The sequence below is a fragment of the Squalius cephalus genome (genome assembly GCF_949319135.1).
Source record: "Squalius cephalus genome assembly, chromosome: 8".
Taxonomy (NCBI): domain Eukaryota; kingdom Metazoa; phylum Chordata; class Actinopteri; order Cypriniformes; family Leuciscidae; genus Squalius; species Squalius cephalus.
In genome coordinates, this window is record NC_137129.1 from 42,538,407 (window position 1) to 42,554,509 (window position 16,103).

The 16,103-nt window shown below is 38.6% G+C and overlaps 1 protein-coding gene and 1 long non-coding RNA gene across 2 annotated transcripts in view; one reads left to right on the plus strand and one right to left on the minus strand.

Annotated features, from left to right (window-relative positions):
• The window catches only part of LOC307163747 (uncharacterized protein), a 70,130-nt gene that overhangs the window by 8,151 nt on the left and 45,876 nt on the right, over positions 1–16,103 (plus strand). The window lies entirely within an intron of this gene.
• LOC307163785 lies at positions 1,722–12,016 on the minus strand. Its single transcript, XR_013822142.1, has 3 exons — positions 11,932–12,016; positions 10,866–10,925; positions 1,722–1,792 (listed from the first exon to the last, which is right to left on the minus strand). It is a non-coding gene; the product is annotated as an uncharacterized lncRNA (long non-coding RNA).

The following is a 16,103-nucleotide window of genomic DNA, read 5'->3' on the forward strand; positions in this document are numbered from 1 at the left end:
AAATATAATATCAGTTTATTAATAATGTATTAGAAGAACACTATAACAGCCACTATTAGTATAATAAAAATACATTTTTATAAAACCATTCAGTATAAAAATAATATATTTTAATGTATTACAAATACAGTGAAAAATTATCATTCTGTAAAACACAGTAAAAAATATTTGTATAAAACACACACACACTTTGAAAGCTAGTAAACTTTAAAGGGGCATTATGCAAGTCTGAGTGTTTTTTCTCTACGAGCTCCCCCTAGTGTCTGGTAGTATAATGCTTTCAAACACTCTGTCGTAAAAACGAACTGTTGTCCCTCCCCCCTCGCCACGAGCAACCCAGCTGATCAGCTGTCAACCTAGCTGAGCAGAGGAACCGGCTATTTCAAAACCAGTTATGTCTACCGAGGCAAGTAAAGCAATACTTTCTTTCCAACTGATGGCGATTTTCATGCATACTAGTATTTTTACCGGGAACGAACGATATGAACGAGGCGAACTACTGCTTTCGTGTTTGTTTGTTTGTTTGTTTTTGGGAGAATGGGCATGAGCATAAAAAAATATATATATCGGAGGCTAATATTTGTCTAAAGTTATATTAGCAAGGTCTATAAGTTCATCTGGTAGACTGATGGTTTACCTTTGCTTGTCTAAGAAAACATCAGAACGTTTTTTCTAGCTCGATCATGATATGTGCAACATTTTGCGCGTCTGATATTGCCTACTATCAGACGCGTTGACTTAGTGACATAAAATAAAAGTGTAAGTTACACAAATAAAACCGACAGAGGAACTGCCAAACAACTACAGAAATCAAACGTGTTTGCTATGACAATGCTAACATCAAAGTTATAGTATCTAGCGTACTAGTAAGCCCCTAACAGACAGCGATCATAAAAACCCTTACAGACAATAGCAAACATCCTGAGGTCGCAATTACTTGAAATTTAAATATTAAACACAGTTTATTCCAAAGATACTTAACTTACAAGTGCAACAGCAGGATCAAGCATCCGTTTTGCAGGCTTCTGTTTCTCTCAGTTCTCACCATTCTGAAAAAGCCGGTCCGATATATTTACTCGAGTCTGACTTCTTGCTCGGTCAATCTCCCGTTTCCTCTTTCGTTGGTCCTCCGACAAAGATTTCCTAGCTTTCTGCTTCTTTTTTACAGGCTCAGCCTCAGCCATAACTCAATCTATCGTTGCCCTTTGCTTATAGCTAGCCCGCCGGTGCTTGAATAGGGGCGTGTACGTGTGCAGTGCCGTCAAGCAATTCGTTACATCGCGAGACCTGATATCACGCGATACTTCCTGACACCGACCCGCGTCCCAAAGTTGCAAGTGAGTTTTTTCCGCTCTCGGGCACCAGGGGGGTGCGAAACCACCACCATTCAACCCGAAATAAGTAATATAACCATTCCACTGACTCCGAAGCTGTTCAGTTAAGGTTAAAAAGTTACCTAGTGTCCCTTTAACGTACTGCACCCAGTGTACATCAGTACAGCAGCATATGTAAACTGTAAAAAAAAAAAAAAAAAAAAACATTAACATAAAATACAGTGATCTGCAGAGGTATTATAAACAACAACAACAAAAAAACTAACTTGAGTCAATAAATCTAACTACAGTCAATAAAGTGCTGTCATTAATAGCTGCAAACAGTTACAGTACTGTTACAACTCAAACCATCTTCATCCTTCAAGTGAATTGGAGTGACTGGTCTTTTTGCCTCGTTGCATTTCCTTCGAATCAGTGCTCGCACCTCAGACGTGTTGGAAATTGTTTGATCACAGTGTCTGTCAAAGGGGAAAAAGAGGAGTTTATTTTTATAGTAAAGCAAAATTAACCTCTGTTAAAAAAGTAACTGTTCCCTTTCTAAAGGGAACTTACACTGCTTCGATGATGCTATTGGGGAAGAATGTTCTCTAGGCGCCTCTTTAGTCGCACTAGTAGTGTCATAGGCTGTTGCCAGTCAAATTCTATTGCCGTGATTGTACAGCTTTTCAAACACTGGTTCACATGGAGGGTGTTCCCCATAGCGTCATCGATGCAGTGTCTCATTCCCTGTTCTCAGGGAACAGAGGTCGTAACCTAGACGTTTTTTATTACAACACAGTATGATGTTTTGACATTTCCCTCTGTTGTACATACAAGGTGAAAAAGACGTACTGTTAAATGTATTATGAATGCATTAAAGTACATTTGTTTTGTACTAAAAACATACTTAAGTACATATTTAATACATTTAATTGTAAGTCTTTTTCGCCTGGTAAAAATGGAATTCTTTAACATGGCATGTAATGCTTAGTTCATATTTTAACAGTAGACATTCAATATAAAATGTTAATGTAATTCAGAAAAGGAGTTAATAAAATATCTCTTGAACAACTGTGAAGTCTACATGGTATGTCACTGTATCACAGCAAAAAACAGGGTTCGTACACCTTTTCCAAGGTCAAATTCAAGCACTTTTCAAGCACTTTCAAGGTCCATTTTAAAGCTTTTTCCAGCACCTTACACCACCGTTAAAGGAGAACTCCGGTCAATTTTAACATTGAGCTCATTTTATTGTACATTTGGAGTGCTGTCAATACGGAGAACAACTACAAAAATCGGTGTTGCCAACACCGAGTTATTCTATTTTTAAAATTTGCACCCTGTTGACTTCAATGGGGCAAGTACTAAACCTGCTTTTAGGCTCTTAACATCCTTGATGTGTGTTACGGCTCAGTTTTGTTTTGGGTTTGTTCTGTTGCTTTTTTCTTCTTTTTTATAGGTTGCCAGATAAGGATCCACACCTGTGTCGAATTTGGAAAGCAGTATTTAAGATGGCTGTCCTGCAGTTGTGCTGAGGAGCTGGACCTTCACATTGTTTTTCCCTTTATTGTTTAATTATTTTTTGTTGAACATCTATTTTCTTTATTATGTCACCCCTAGACGTAAATAAATATTTTGTCTAATTCATTTTTGGATTCTGATCCCTTTATTTTGTTACTTCATTGAGCCGGAATGTAACAATTGGGGGCTCGTCCTCAAATGTTTGATAGAATTTGGAAGGTCCAGCTTCTATTGAAAAGAAAAAGAAAAAAACGTATTACTTGTAACATTTTCGCTAGCGCCTGTGTGTATGTAGGCGGAGCGTATTTGACGGGTATTTGATTCACCTGCGTGTTGCTTGGCGTGCTAGCGCAAACAAACAGTGGGTGTTTTGTTTGTTACTGGGAAATGTGCGCGAGAGTTTTCGGTGTCTTTAAAACATTGGATTTTCTTCATTGTTGTTCTCAACTGGAGAGAAAATAAGTGGTAACCGAAATAGACCGTATGGTAAGTGTATTGATTTCTCTTAAGAGTTCCCTTTGTAAAAACGTTTTTTTTTCTCTCTCTCTAGGCTATACAGTGTAACGTTAGCTTTGGCAGGATTTTGTTGTGTATGTGTACTCTACTCGGTAAGCTAATATTGCTGAAAGGTAATTTGTCAGCGAACTCTGTATTTTGTTACACTTATGGTGATGTTCCCCGTTAGGTTTAGCAACGCACTGCGTTGATCTTTTTTTTATTTTAGTTTGTTGTTTTTGTGCTGACGCTGAGTTGAGAGCGCTGCCGCTTTTGTGTGTCTCACTGGTTTGTCCGTGAGTTTATACATCTGACGGTATTTGAGTGCTTAAAAATACTTGACTCTTGGTGGAGGCATGAAGACTAGGGTTGAGTTATTTTAGGGGGGAGGAGAGAGAGTAGGGGGAATAATCACTTGTTGGTGCTTGTAAATTAAAGCAATCGATTACGAGTTCTGCTGAATAGAAAATAGATAATGGCTACTGTTTTAGATGTATTTTTTGAGTCTCCTTGTGAGGGATTGTTTGATCAGTTAACGAAAGAACAGTTGTTGGAGGTGGCCGCTAGGTATGAGATCTGTTTAACCACCAAAGAAAAAAAGTTAAAAGAGTCTGTGGCACTAATTGTTAAAGCCGCTCTAGTTAAGTTAGAGGTCTTTGATCCTGATAAGCCTGTTGGTTTTGATGATGATGATGATGATAGCGCTGCACAGTCTTCAGTTATTGCTTCCACTTTCTCTTTTGAGCAACGAAAAGAGCTAATGCTTTTAGAGATAGAAAAGGCGAAATTGAATCGTGAAATTGAAATTCGCAAATTGGAGGTTGAGGCTTTGCGGTTTCAGTTAATTGGTGAGGGTAAAATGGGGGACAGTGCAAGTGGTCTAACCAGTTCTGTCAGAAAAGGGTTGGATGTAGCCAATAATATTAAGCTGATACCCAAATTTAGTGAAACTGATGTAGACACATTCTTCAGTTTGTTTGAACGTTTGGCTGATGTTATGAAATGGCCAGATACTGAACAGACTTTGATGTTGCAGTGTGTGCTAACTGGTAAGGCACAAAAAGCTTATTCTTCTTTAAGTGCTCGTGATTGTCAAAATTATCATAGGGTTAAAGAGGCTGTATTGAAAGCTTATGAGCTGGTGCCAGAGGCATATCGGCAGAAATTTAGAAACATGCGAAAACCTGCAGAACAGACGTATTGTGAATTTGTGAGAGACTTAAAAATCCAGTTAGATCGCTGGTGTGCTGCTTCAGGTGTAACTAGTCGTGAAGATCTTCATGAGTTGTTCCTGTTAGAACAGTTTAAAAGCACTTTGTCTGAGCATGTTTCCATCTTTTTGACTGATCGAAATGTTACATCTACGGAAGAGGCTGCCATTCTTACTGATGAGTATGTACTCACTCATAAATGTGAAGTCAAGAGAAGTAGGTTCAAGTTCAGTGATAGTCCAACAGAGAGTGTAACTGCCCGTCATGCCTTGTCTGATAAGAGTGAGAGGAGTTTTAAAAGTTACGTTGATAAAAGTGACCGGTGTGCTTATTGTCACTTAAAGGGACACTGGAAAAAGGATTGTTTAGCACTTAAAGGAAAACTGATGCGTGTTAAGCCTGAACCTAAGCCTGCTCTTGCTATTTCATCTGTTCAGACAGATATTAATTCTGACTGTTTTGATATTTTACAGAATCTGGAGAAACCAGTGCTACCTTGCAATGTTGGAGATGTTGGATATGCTCCCTTCATTACAGAAGGCTATGTGTCATTGCTTGGGAGTACTGAGAAGGTTCCAATTAAGATTCTCAGAGACACGGGTGCATCGGAATCATTCATTTTGCAAACTGTCCTTCCTTTTACTCAGGAGTCTAATACAGGAAGCAGTGTGCTGATTCGTGGCATTGGCTTGCAAACATTGTCTGTACCCCTACATAACATGTTTCTCCAATCTGATTTAGTAAATGGAGCAGTGGTGATGGGAGTCCGTCCTTCATTACCAATGGAAGGAGTTTCAGTGATTTTGGGGAATAATCTGGCAGGTGACCGTGTATGGCGTGACGTTCCACCTCCACCTGTGGTTGCTACTTGTCCTGCTCCATTGGGTGACACTGATATCTCCCTGCAGTATCCAGAGGTATTTGTGTCTTGTGCCCTTACGCGTGCAATGCGTAAACAATCAGCTGATGCAAAACTAAGTGATGTGAAGGATTTGTTTACCTCTAAGAGGGTAGTGCCTGGTCTCCTTGCTTTGCCTTCTATTCCCCATCAGGTCTGGGTGTCTGCTCAGAAAGAAGATTCATCTCTGAACTCGCTGTTTGATGCTGCTTTATCTCCTGATGTAGCAGAGAGTTCCGTTAATGGGTACTTCATTGAAAATGGGGTACTATTGCGGAAGTGGACTTCTAACACAGAGGGAGGTTTGATTGAACCAATTATACAGGTAGTTGTGCCTGTTTCTTTGCGAAATGCTGTGTTGGATTCTGCTCATGGTGGGGTGTCTGGTCATTTGGGCGTAAATAAGACCTACCAACATTTGCTGCAGTATTTTTACTGGCCTCGTATTAAGAGTGATGTAAGGCAGTATATTAAGACTTGTTCGATCTGTCAGTTGACTGGAAAACCAAACCAGACCATAAAACCTGTGCCTTTGTATCCCATACCTGTTATGGAACAGCCTTCTCAGCATCTTCTGGTGGATTGTGTCGGGCCTTTACCACCTTCTAAGTCTGGTAGCGTTTACTTATTGACAATGATGTGTCAGAGCACTCGATATCCTGCTGCATTTCCTCTGCGTTCAATCACCACACGATCGGTTGTAAAAGCCTTGTCCCAGTTCATTTCTATTTTTGGAATTCCAAAAGTTGTGCAGAGTGATCAGGGGACAAACTTTACATCTAACATGTTTCAAGAGGTTCTGCGGCAGCTTGGCATTAGACACAATAAATCCAGTGCGTACCATGCGGAAAGTCAGGGTGCCCTAGAACGTTTTCACCAGACGTTAAAATCTTTGTTGAGGGCATATTGCACTGAGTTAAAAGGTGATTGGGAGGAAGGTCTACCTTGGTTGTTGTTGGCCACACGTGAGGTTATTCAGGAGAGTTTGGGATTTAGTCCCAATCAGTTAGTCTTTGGACATTGTGTACGGGGACCCCTGGCGGTACTGAGTAATGCTGCTTTACCGGAGGAGCCACCACGGAGTCTGATTCAGTATATACAGGGTTTTCGTCGACGTTTAGTTTTGGCTGGGGAATTGGCAAAAGAAAAGTTGGAAAAAACTCAGGAAAAGATGAAAGGTTGGTTTGATCGCAAGTCTGAGATTCGCATGTTTAGTCCAGGAGATCAGGTGTTAGCCTTATTTCCGTTACCAGATTCTCCTTTCTGTGCAAAGTTTTTAGGACCTTACACTGTGCTTCGAAAAGTGTCTGATCAAAATTATATTCTTTCTACCCCTGAGCGCAGGAAACATACCCAGTTGTGCCATGTGAATTTGTTAAAGCCCTTTTATTCTCGTAATGCTGTTCCTGAAGTAATTCCTTCCTCAGTTGCGTTAGCTAGTTTGAGTCAAATAGGTGACGTGCAACAGGATGTGAAATCACCTGATGATGTCATTTTACAACCTCGCCTAAAAAACTCTGAGACCTTGGCTAATTTAGAAGGATGGGTAAAACATTTATCTTGCAAACAACGTTCTGAGTTAAATTCTATGCTGACTGAATTTTCTGTTCTCTTTTCAGATACTCCTTCTCGTACACACTTGATTGAACACGATATTGATGTAGGCGACGTTAAACCTGTCCGACAACGATTTTATCGTGTATCATTTGATAAACGTCAGAAATTGGAGGCTGAAGTCAATTACATGCTTGAAAACAACATAGCAAAGCCTTCCTTTTCAGATTGGGCTTCGCCTTGTTTGCTAGTGGGAAAATCAGACGGCACTCAGCGTTTTTGCACAGATTATAGACGAGTAAATATCCTAACTAGACCTGACTCATATCCATTGCCCAGGATGGAAGACTGCGTTGACCAAGTTGGATCAGCTAACTATGTCAGTAAATTTGATTTGCTCAAAGGGTACTGGCAAGTGCCTCTGACCGCCCGAGCACAGGAAATTTCCTCTTTCATTACACCATTTGGATTATATTCTTACACCGTAATGAGCTTTGGTCTCAGAAATGCCCCAGCTACATTTCAGCGTTTAACCTGTTAAGCTTCACCAGTGCGTCGGCGCACTGAAGCGTTTTTTATTTATTTAATTCAAAATTACTATCAGATTTAATGTTATACCTTGACAAACTATACATCATTAAAAAGATATAAGACTCAAGTTTCAGTATTTGACCACTATTGTATTCTGAGAAACTCATAGTGACAGTTATGTCTTAATTTGTGTCAGGAGTTATGAAATGAAAAAATGAGTCGATACCTTTAATATGAATTATGCGCGTCAGCTGCTTTCATTCATAAAAAACTCCCGTGCTGTCGTCATGACAGCGATACACAAAACAACGTCCCTCAGGGCTTTAGCTCAAAAATGTGCAGATTTGGAGAAATATTGATAGATTCTTTTAGATTTACATCATATTTCTATAGACAGGAATAATATTTATTGAATTTATACCCAAATGCGTCAATGTAATCTTTATGAGCGTTTGGTATTCTAATTCACAGTGTTTTCAATTCATACCAATAGCCTGAGGGCGCTATATGCACAGTAATATAGTCCATATATGAAACATGAAGAAGAGCCATGATCATGTGACATTCCAGGAAGCCTCGAACACACACAAAGCTACAGAGTTCGCGCTGTAAAATGCAGATACAGATGTTTTGAAGACAATAAACATGATTGCAATGATATCTGATTTGCCTGTGTTCTTCAAGCCATGCCAGGTATTTTCATAATAATATATTATATTTATAATGTAATGCTAATCTATATAGACTTCATCATTGTGCATAATACTATCAAATAATATATTTTCTGTCTGATTTTTTTATCTGAAGCTAAATTAGATCACAGAAGATTATTTAAAACATTCGGCTTGAGTTATAAAGTACGTTTTGAGCATAAACATGGTTTTAATCTCATATATTGTCGTGTATTGATGGTGTGCTAAGCTAACATGCTAGCTAGCCCTAACTGTTAGTCACATGACATGGTCTTGAAAAACATTTAACTAAATACAGAGTTTTGGGCTTATTATCTTCAGATTTTAAACATAAAATGTTTAGACATGTGGCTTTAGCTGTAGTGCATTTCTAGATTGCTCCAGTGCCAACTTCAATTTTATTTTCATGAGGATGTTTCATAAAAAATAATTTCTAATAACTTTACAAAACTTTGAAGCTATTTATAGCAATTTTTGTCATTACGACAATAATTAATTCTACATTTACAATAAACTGCCAGGTGTCAGCTTTCAAACGAGATCATACTTGTGCTTTTAGTACAAAGGGTTCATGAACTGTATCTGTTTCAGTTTGGGTATGTCATTTCTGGGGATTTTTCAAAAGTGGCGTTGCAGCTTAACAGGTTAATGAACAGAGTGACAGCTGGTTTAGAGGGTTGTGCCGTATATCTGGATGACATTGTTGTCTATAGTGACACATGGGATCAACACCTTATCCGAATTCGTGCGCTGTTTGAGCGTTTGTCTGATGCCAAACTCACAGTCAACCTGGCAAAGTGTGAGTTTGCCAGGGCGACTGTGACTTATCTGGGCAAGGTTGTCGGAATGGGCAATGTGCGGCCTGTACGTGCTAAAGTCATAGCGATTGACAAATTTCCTAGCCCTCAGACTAAACGTGAATTGATGAGATTTTTAGGAATGGCTGGGTATTACAGAAGTTTTTGTCCAAACTTTTCTTCTGTTGTTGCCCCGCTTACAGATTTGTTGCAAGCAAAGGCTAAATTTGTGTGGACTCCAAAATGTGAAAGCGCCTTTGAGAATGTTAAACGATTGCTCACATCGTCCCCTGTCCTGACGGCTCCTCGACTTGATAAACCATTCAAACTCCAGGTGGATGCTAGTGCACAGAAAATGTGAGTGATTCCTTCTGAGTGAACACAAGTGGATCTGACTGCAGTAGATGTAAAAGATATGTATAAAAATGATGTTATTTAAGCCAGCGCAAATACCTGTTTACATCCTGTTTTTCGGTTGAAGTCCAAAGTAGTCGATTGCCGAGTTCACGCGCATGATCATAGGTAACTAAACCTATGCGCGTGAACTCGGCAATCGACTACTTGTCGATTGACAGCACTCCAAATGTACAAAAAAAATGAGCTCAATGTTAAAATTGACCGGAGTTCTCCTTTAATTACATACCAATACATAGTCAAAATTATTATTTAGCGTTTTTATCACATTAAAAGAGATAATGCTATAAACAGCCAAAATTGTGTTTCGTAATCAGATATTTAAGCAAATCACAAGATTAATTTTTTTCAAAATGTATCTAAGTAGATAATGCATAATACTTTTCATTATATTAATGTCCAAATATTGCTTCTCAGATAATTTTCAGGCTGTAAAAGTGAAGTAATTTCAAGGGCTGAAAATTAGTGGTGAAAAAAAAAAAATCAAAATTCTGTTCAGTATCGCGATATTTTGCGCACGCAATTATATCGATACAGTAGCGCAAAGTATTGCAATATTTAATTATAAAATTATCTGTTTTACTTTCGGGTTATAGGGCTGTGATGGTGGGAGTTTTTTTTTGCCACTGTCAAAAAGGTGGTAATGGACCAACTACCGGCGGTGGTGCAGTGGTTGGGGGAGTTTGAAATAAAAAAAAATAGTGTTTATTTGAGCAAAAAGTGTTTATTTGTAGCCTGGCTAACGTCAGACCAAGTCTCAATGAGACTTGGTCTGGGAACTACGTGTGCATTTTCTCGTATTTGAGGCGTGGTTTACGAATGCCCAGAGCTGTTTATTGGGCGCTATGAATGTCTATCAAATGTGCCTGTATGTAGCTCATAGCCAATCGCTTCAATTATACCAGATGACGTATGTAGAGTGAGAGAAATTCGACGAGGAAAAAGACGATGGGTCAAAGATTTATTTGTACACGATGGCGTTTAGCGAATATTACCGTTTGTGAAAGATAAACATGAGGGTAGAAGGTAACGTCGAGTCTGATATAAACAAACTGCTTCGGTGTCGTCATCATCTTGCTGCTCCCTCCCCGTTCTGTGATTGGTTCCCTTTTTCAGGGGAAAAATTGTCCCATGGTGTCCAGACTGCCTAGCAGCGTGAATAGAATCGCGCTGCGAGCAAGGCAGTATGGGGAAACCCAGGCTAGTTTATTTGAGCAATTCCGTCAAAGAAACAACACACTAAAGCCTGTAAAGCATTGAAATAAATATCAGTAAATATTGGCAAATTAAATAATATAATTTTTAAAAAAGATGCGTGATACAGCCTGAAATGGACGTTTTGCTAACATTTGCCTACCAAGACTGACCGAATAGCCTTTCAACAAGCCTGATTCAAAAATCTCTATAACAGAGGTGATATGAGATTAAACCATACTTACTACTCTACTCTTTGCTTGTCACTGCACTCAGATTTCAGTTTTTCTTCTATAGCAGCTGGTCTGAAAAACAACAAATATTAATATTTAAAAAAAGAGAGAGATTTACATACATATATACATATTTATATCAGTCAGGCATGGCACATTTACATTTGTTCACATTAAGTAGCCTCTGTATCTGGATAACTGATCGGATTTCTGTTTCCTGCATAAATTTAAATTAGGTCTGAAGCAGGACACCAGATTAGGAGAAAAGATGATACAAATTAAACATCTTTAACTCTATTAATAATAGAGAATCATCTATCATCATTCTATCATTATAATAAATCTATCATCTTTAGCCTAATCTATAATAAGATTTTGTAAACAATCTTTTTTTCGAAAAGTTTGCAAAAAACTGACAAGCCAATTATGGAAGTGTGTACTGATTGGAAATTGATTGCAAATAAAGAAGCGCGTTTACACTTGCCTTTTAAATGTGTAAGTGGACAACTTCCGGATACAGGTCGCATATTAATGTCAAAAAGTGTAAACGCAGCCATAAAAAGTTATTAAAAAGGCAATAAGGTTGTCAAGCTTGAACAAATATAAACACCAATCACACACTTCCATAATTGGCTGGTCAGTTTTTTTTTTTTACTTTTCAAAGATCATTTACAAAATAACAATAAAGCCAAAATTTTCAGGTAATCAGAAATAAATACAGCTTCATTTTGCAAATACAAACAAAATTAATGTCATGTTGTACATGTTATAATAACTAATTCTGTTTTTTTGCAGATGCATTGGACAATGTTTTATAGGCTAGTTGTTTTAAGACAGAGACAAATCTCTCCACATAGATTTTAAACACATTTATCAAAGACTTTAGACTTTGACTATATACCCAGTGCTGAAGTTGCTAGAAATCAGTGTCAGCATCATGTTACAGCGGTTAACGTCAGTATTACACGTACATGTCATATTAGCAAATGCATGAGACATATCCAACTAAGAAAACAAAAAACAAAAAAAACAAAAAACAGTGAGCTATTTATTTATGTAAACAGCAACTAAAACTTACCAGTAACTTCTGATAGCAGTATTCATCTCTTCGAGTCTGATTCGACTTCGACTTGAAAAGCTTGGCTCTGATTGGTCAAATTGAATATAGCTGAATAATAACAACATAACAGATAAAAACAACATAACAGTTACGTTTTCTATTAACGTTAGATAAAACAAGTAATAAAAACTCAGTGAGTGTTTTAGCGCAATTTTCTCACCTCATGGGATGACAACACTAAGAGATAGTAAATATTTTCCTGGATTTTTTTTGTAAATTCCCGAGATTAGACCTTCCTTAACATAATGCCGAAAACCCGAAGTCTCTAGGTGGTCTGGTTGAGGAGTAGATAGAAGTGCAAGATTGGTGCGCACAGACGCACAGAACAGAAATCATGAGTTAACAATCGCAATTTGTCCGGTGGAAAATTGCGCTAAAAATATATAAATGCTGTCATGATCACTCAACCTTAAGCAGTTGTAAAACATTTAAGAAAGTAAATTGCAAAAAAAACAAAAAAAAAACACCCCCTAATCCATATGAATCGCGTGGTTTCCTCCAAGTCCTCTAAAGAAACACAATCGCTCCAGTTTAAATTTAGACTTCTCTAATCACATTCAAGGAACATACGCACAGCAAGAACCAATCACAGCCGTTCAACAGCTCTGGAACCAATCAGGATTAGTCACGTGTGTTATTCGTATTTTTTAAATTTAAACAAGTAGCCTACAACATATTTTTTTGGACAACATTTAAACATCTTTGGAAAATGTATCTCTATATGCAATTAAAATAATATGATGTTGATATCCTTGTGGGAATTTCAGTAGTAAAAACATATCATGTAATGGACAACAGCCTACAAGTAAAAGTGAACAACATTAATTTTAAGTGCTTATATTGCAATGCTTAATAAACTTGACAAATGTTTATAATACATTAGAATTTGGTACTTTATACAAATATATATATATATATATATATATATATATATATATATATATATATATATATATATATATGAGCGCTCCACTACCGCTGCCTCATGAGTACACTTCATGCCAACAGCCTATTATAGAACTGCATTATTAGTAAGAATTCACACGTTAAAGGGTAAGTTCGGTATTTTACACTTAAAGCCCTGTTTACAGATCGTTTCTGATGAAATAGAACGGTTAAGATTAAAATTTGGACACATGCTGCTGTCCCGAGAATTTTAGGTTTCTTTCGCTTTCCCCAAAACCTCTAGAATGGGTGTATAGGTGCACTGGAACAATCCTTCATAAAACGCATTAAACTTTCGTTTACAAAGACGTGAAACTCACCGAGTGGTCAGGGGTGTTCACTGATATGCTCACACAAAAATCGCTGCAAAAGATGCTTTCCAACAGGTTTTATCGTAGTTTTTGTCCAACTCCATTGACTTGTATTGAATGTGCTGTGTGAGGTACGGTATTACCATAGACAGTAAAAGAAATGGACACAGCGACCCCATTGGAACTCAATTGAGACAAGTGAAGCCCATTTTTAGCGATTTCTTAGCACTTCCTTTCCTGACGCGCAGACTCAAACCGAGCAAAGCGTTACACGCAGCATGTGTCCAAATTTTAATCTTAACCGTTCTATTTCATCAGAAACGATCTGTAAACAGGGATTTAAGTGTAAAATACCGAACTTGTCCTTTAAACACATTTACAGATGGATCACTCAAATAAAATTTTTTGAAGGTTATTATGATGACGCCGATGGACATAAGTGGCTGGGGGAGGTTATAGTTCTCAAGCCTACTGAATATGATCGGGTAAAAGCACATTTTAAAGAGGTAACACTTATTCACACATGCAATCACTCTCTCACTAACCCATTACATTCAAACAAATGTAATCTTACAGTGCTGTCTTGTATTTGATTTTGAATGAGCAAAAATCTGTAAGAAATGTAGTGAGCCGTAGATAAAATAACTGATGAAAACAGTTTTTTTTTTAAATTATTTATTTAACCCTTTAGGCGCCAGAGGTTTTTTCCTAAAACTTTCGATTTTGACATCTTAATTTCAAAAGGCTATATCTTAAAAGTGATAAAAGATAGAGACTTTCTGTAAATTAGAGAAATATTAAGGATGACCCAAAGTTTATGTAGGGATTACATTTTCCCATCTAATTTGCATATTATGACGTCATATGGTGGCGGCCATCTTGGATTATAGAATTTTTATGGTTTTTGTTGATGTTTATTTGTTTTTTTTTGTTTTTTTTTAGCTGACAAAGACGCACACATCACAAGGACATGAACACACACAAAAGAACACATATTGTACACTACTAAATGGTCAGGGAAATAGATAGTAAATCAACAGTGTAATAAATGGCAGACAAAAACAATTGTTGCAGGGCTTTTGCTGTAGAGATAATGACTCCCTATTCATCCAGGTGACATTTCTTGTAGTGTTTCATGGTGTGGTCTTGCAATAGACTATGCATAATAGCCCCTCTGCCCCGTGTCACACCGCCTCTTCGTCCTGCTACGAGCAGCAGCGCGCGCGGGCGCGGCCAGATCTGCCTCGCGCGCGCGCCGAATGTGCACAGCTCGGACTACTGTCATTGTCATTGCGACTCCCCACCCTGCCTCCACGTTGCCCCCTAACTGCCCTATGAATACTTCGACCTCGTCTAACATACCCAGTGGCATTAGACAAAGTCTCCACCACAATACTGTCGCCGCGATTGCGGAGAGGCACACGGTCACGGCTAGCGCGGTAAAAATCTCCCGCGGCCGCCTCGTTCCCCACAACACTTACACGCCTGCTAACTTCGCGATGAACACTCCGACCCCGGGAAACATTGTTCCCACCACTGACATTGGGCAAAGGACCATCTAACGTTATATTGGGCAAAGGATTCACCGTTTGTGCTTGGTGTAGGGCTATACTTTCACTTTCAGAATCACCGTCATTTTCTGAAGGCAGATAGCGTTATTCCCCTTCAGAATCAGGGTCCGCGAATAGAAGACACAACACTTCATTGCGGGTAAGCTTTATTGATGCCATTAGATAATAATAATAATAATAATCTAATGCAAATACTCACTGATGTTGACAATATTGCTCTGATAAAATGGCTCACTCGCACACTAGCTCCGCTTTTGTTCGCACTGATTCAATGCGCTCTAGCTCGAAGATTTTGTATAGAAGCATGACTTTTTTTTGAGTCGGGGATGAAGTATGACATGTCTGCCAACTAGTGGAGGGGAGGTTGAACGAAATTTGACACCCTATTTGACAAAATCGGCCCTTTTATTCAGTGCCGCATCTTGTCGAGTAAACTCGACTGTGGCGCCCAGAGGGTTAATATACCTATATATTATGAGCAGAACTTTTGCGAGATTTCAAAGCATATGTATAAATACTTTAGCCACAATTTCCTCGGGGAGCGAAGACAGAGTGTAGTTTCTGATAGCAGTGAGCGAGGAGTGGAGTGGGGAGTGGTAAATGGTGAACCCGGAGTGGAGCGGATGGCCTAAGACACGAAACGAGCGGTTTGTGTGAGAAAACGAACAGTATTTATATCGTTTTTAGCTCTTATAACACAGCCGCGTCCAAATGATCTGAGGGCGCGGGCGGGTATAGATATATACACTAGACGTCGCCTTGGCTACTGCAGTTCATTGGAACAAAACCATAGCCAAGCGACATCTAGTGTATATATCTATACCCGCCCGCGGACGGGTATAGATATATACACTAGATGTCGCCTTCGCTACTGCAGTTCATTGGAACGAAACCGTAGCCAAGGCGACATCTAGTGTATATATCTATACCCGCCCGCGCCCTCAGATCATTTGGACGCGGCTGTGTTATAAGAGCTAAAAACGATATAAATACTGTTCGTTTTCTCACACAAACCGCTCGTTTCGTGTCTTAGGCCATCAATGTGTACTTACGATGGGGAATTGTTTAATTTGGACGATGGGGAATTGTTTTAATTTGGACTTTGTGCATGCTCTTTGAGACAGTATCCATAGACCTGCATGAAATGACTGACAGACAAGAACGGTTTGACCTAAAAATATCAAAATTGAAACTACTGCGGAAAAAAAGACACCTACATCTTGGATGCCCTTGAGGTAAGCTAAAACATACCAAAATTTAATTTCAAAGTGAACTATCCCTTTAAAGGTCCCATTCTTCATGA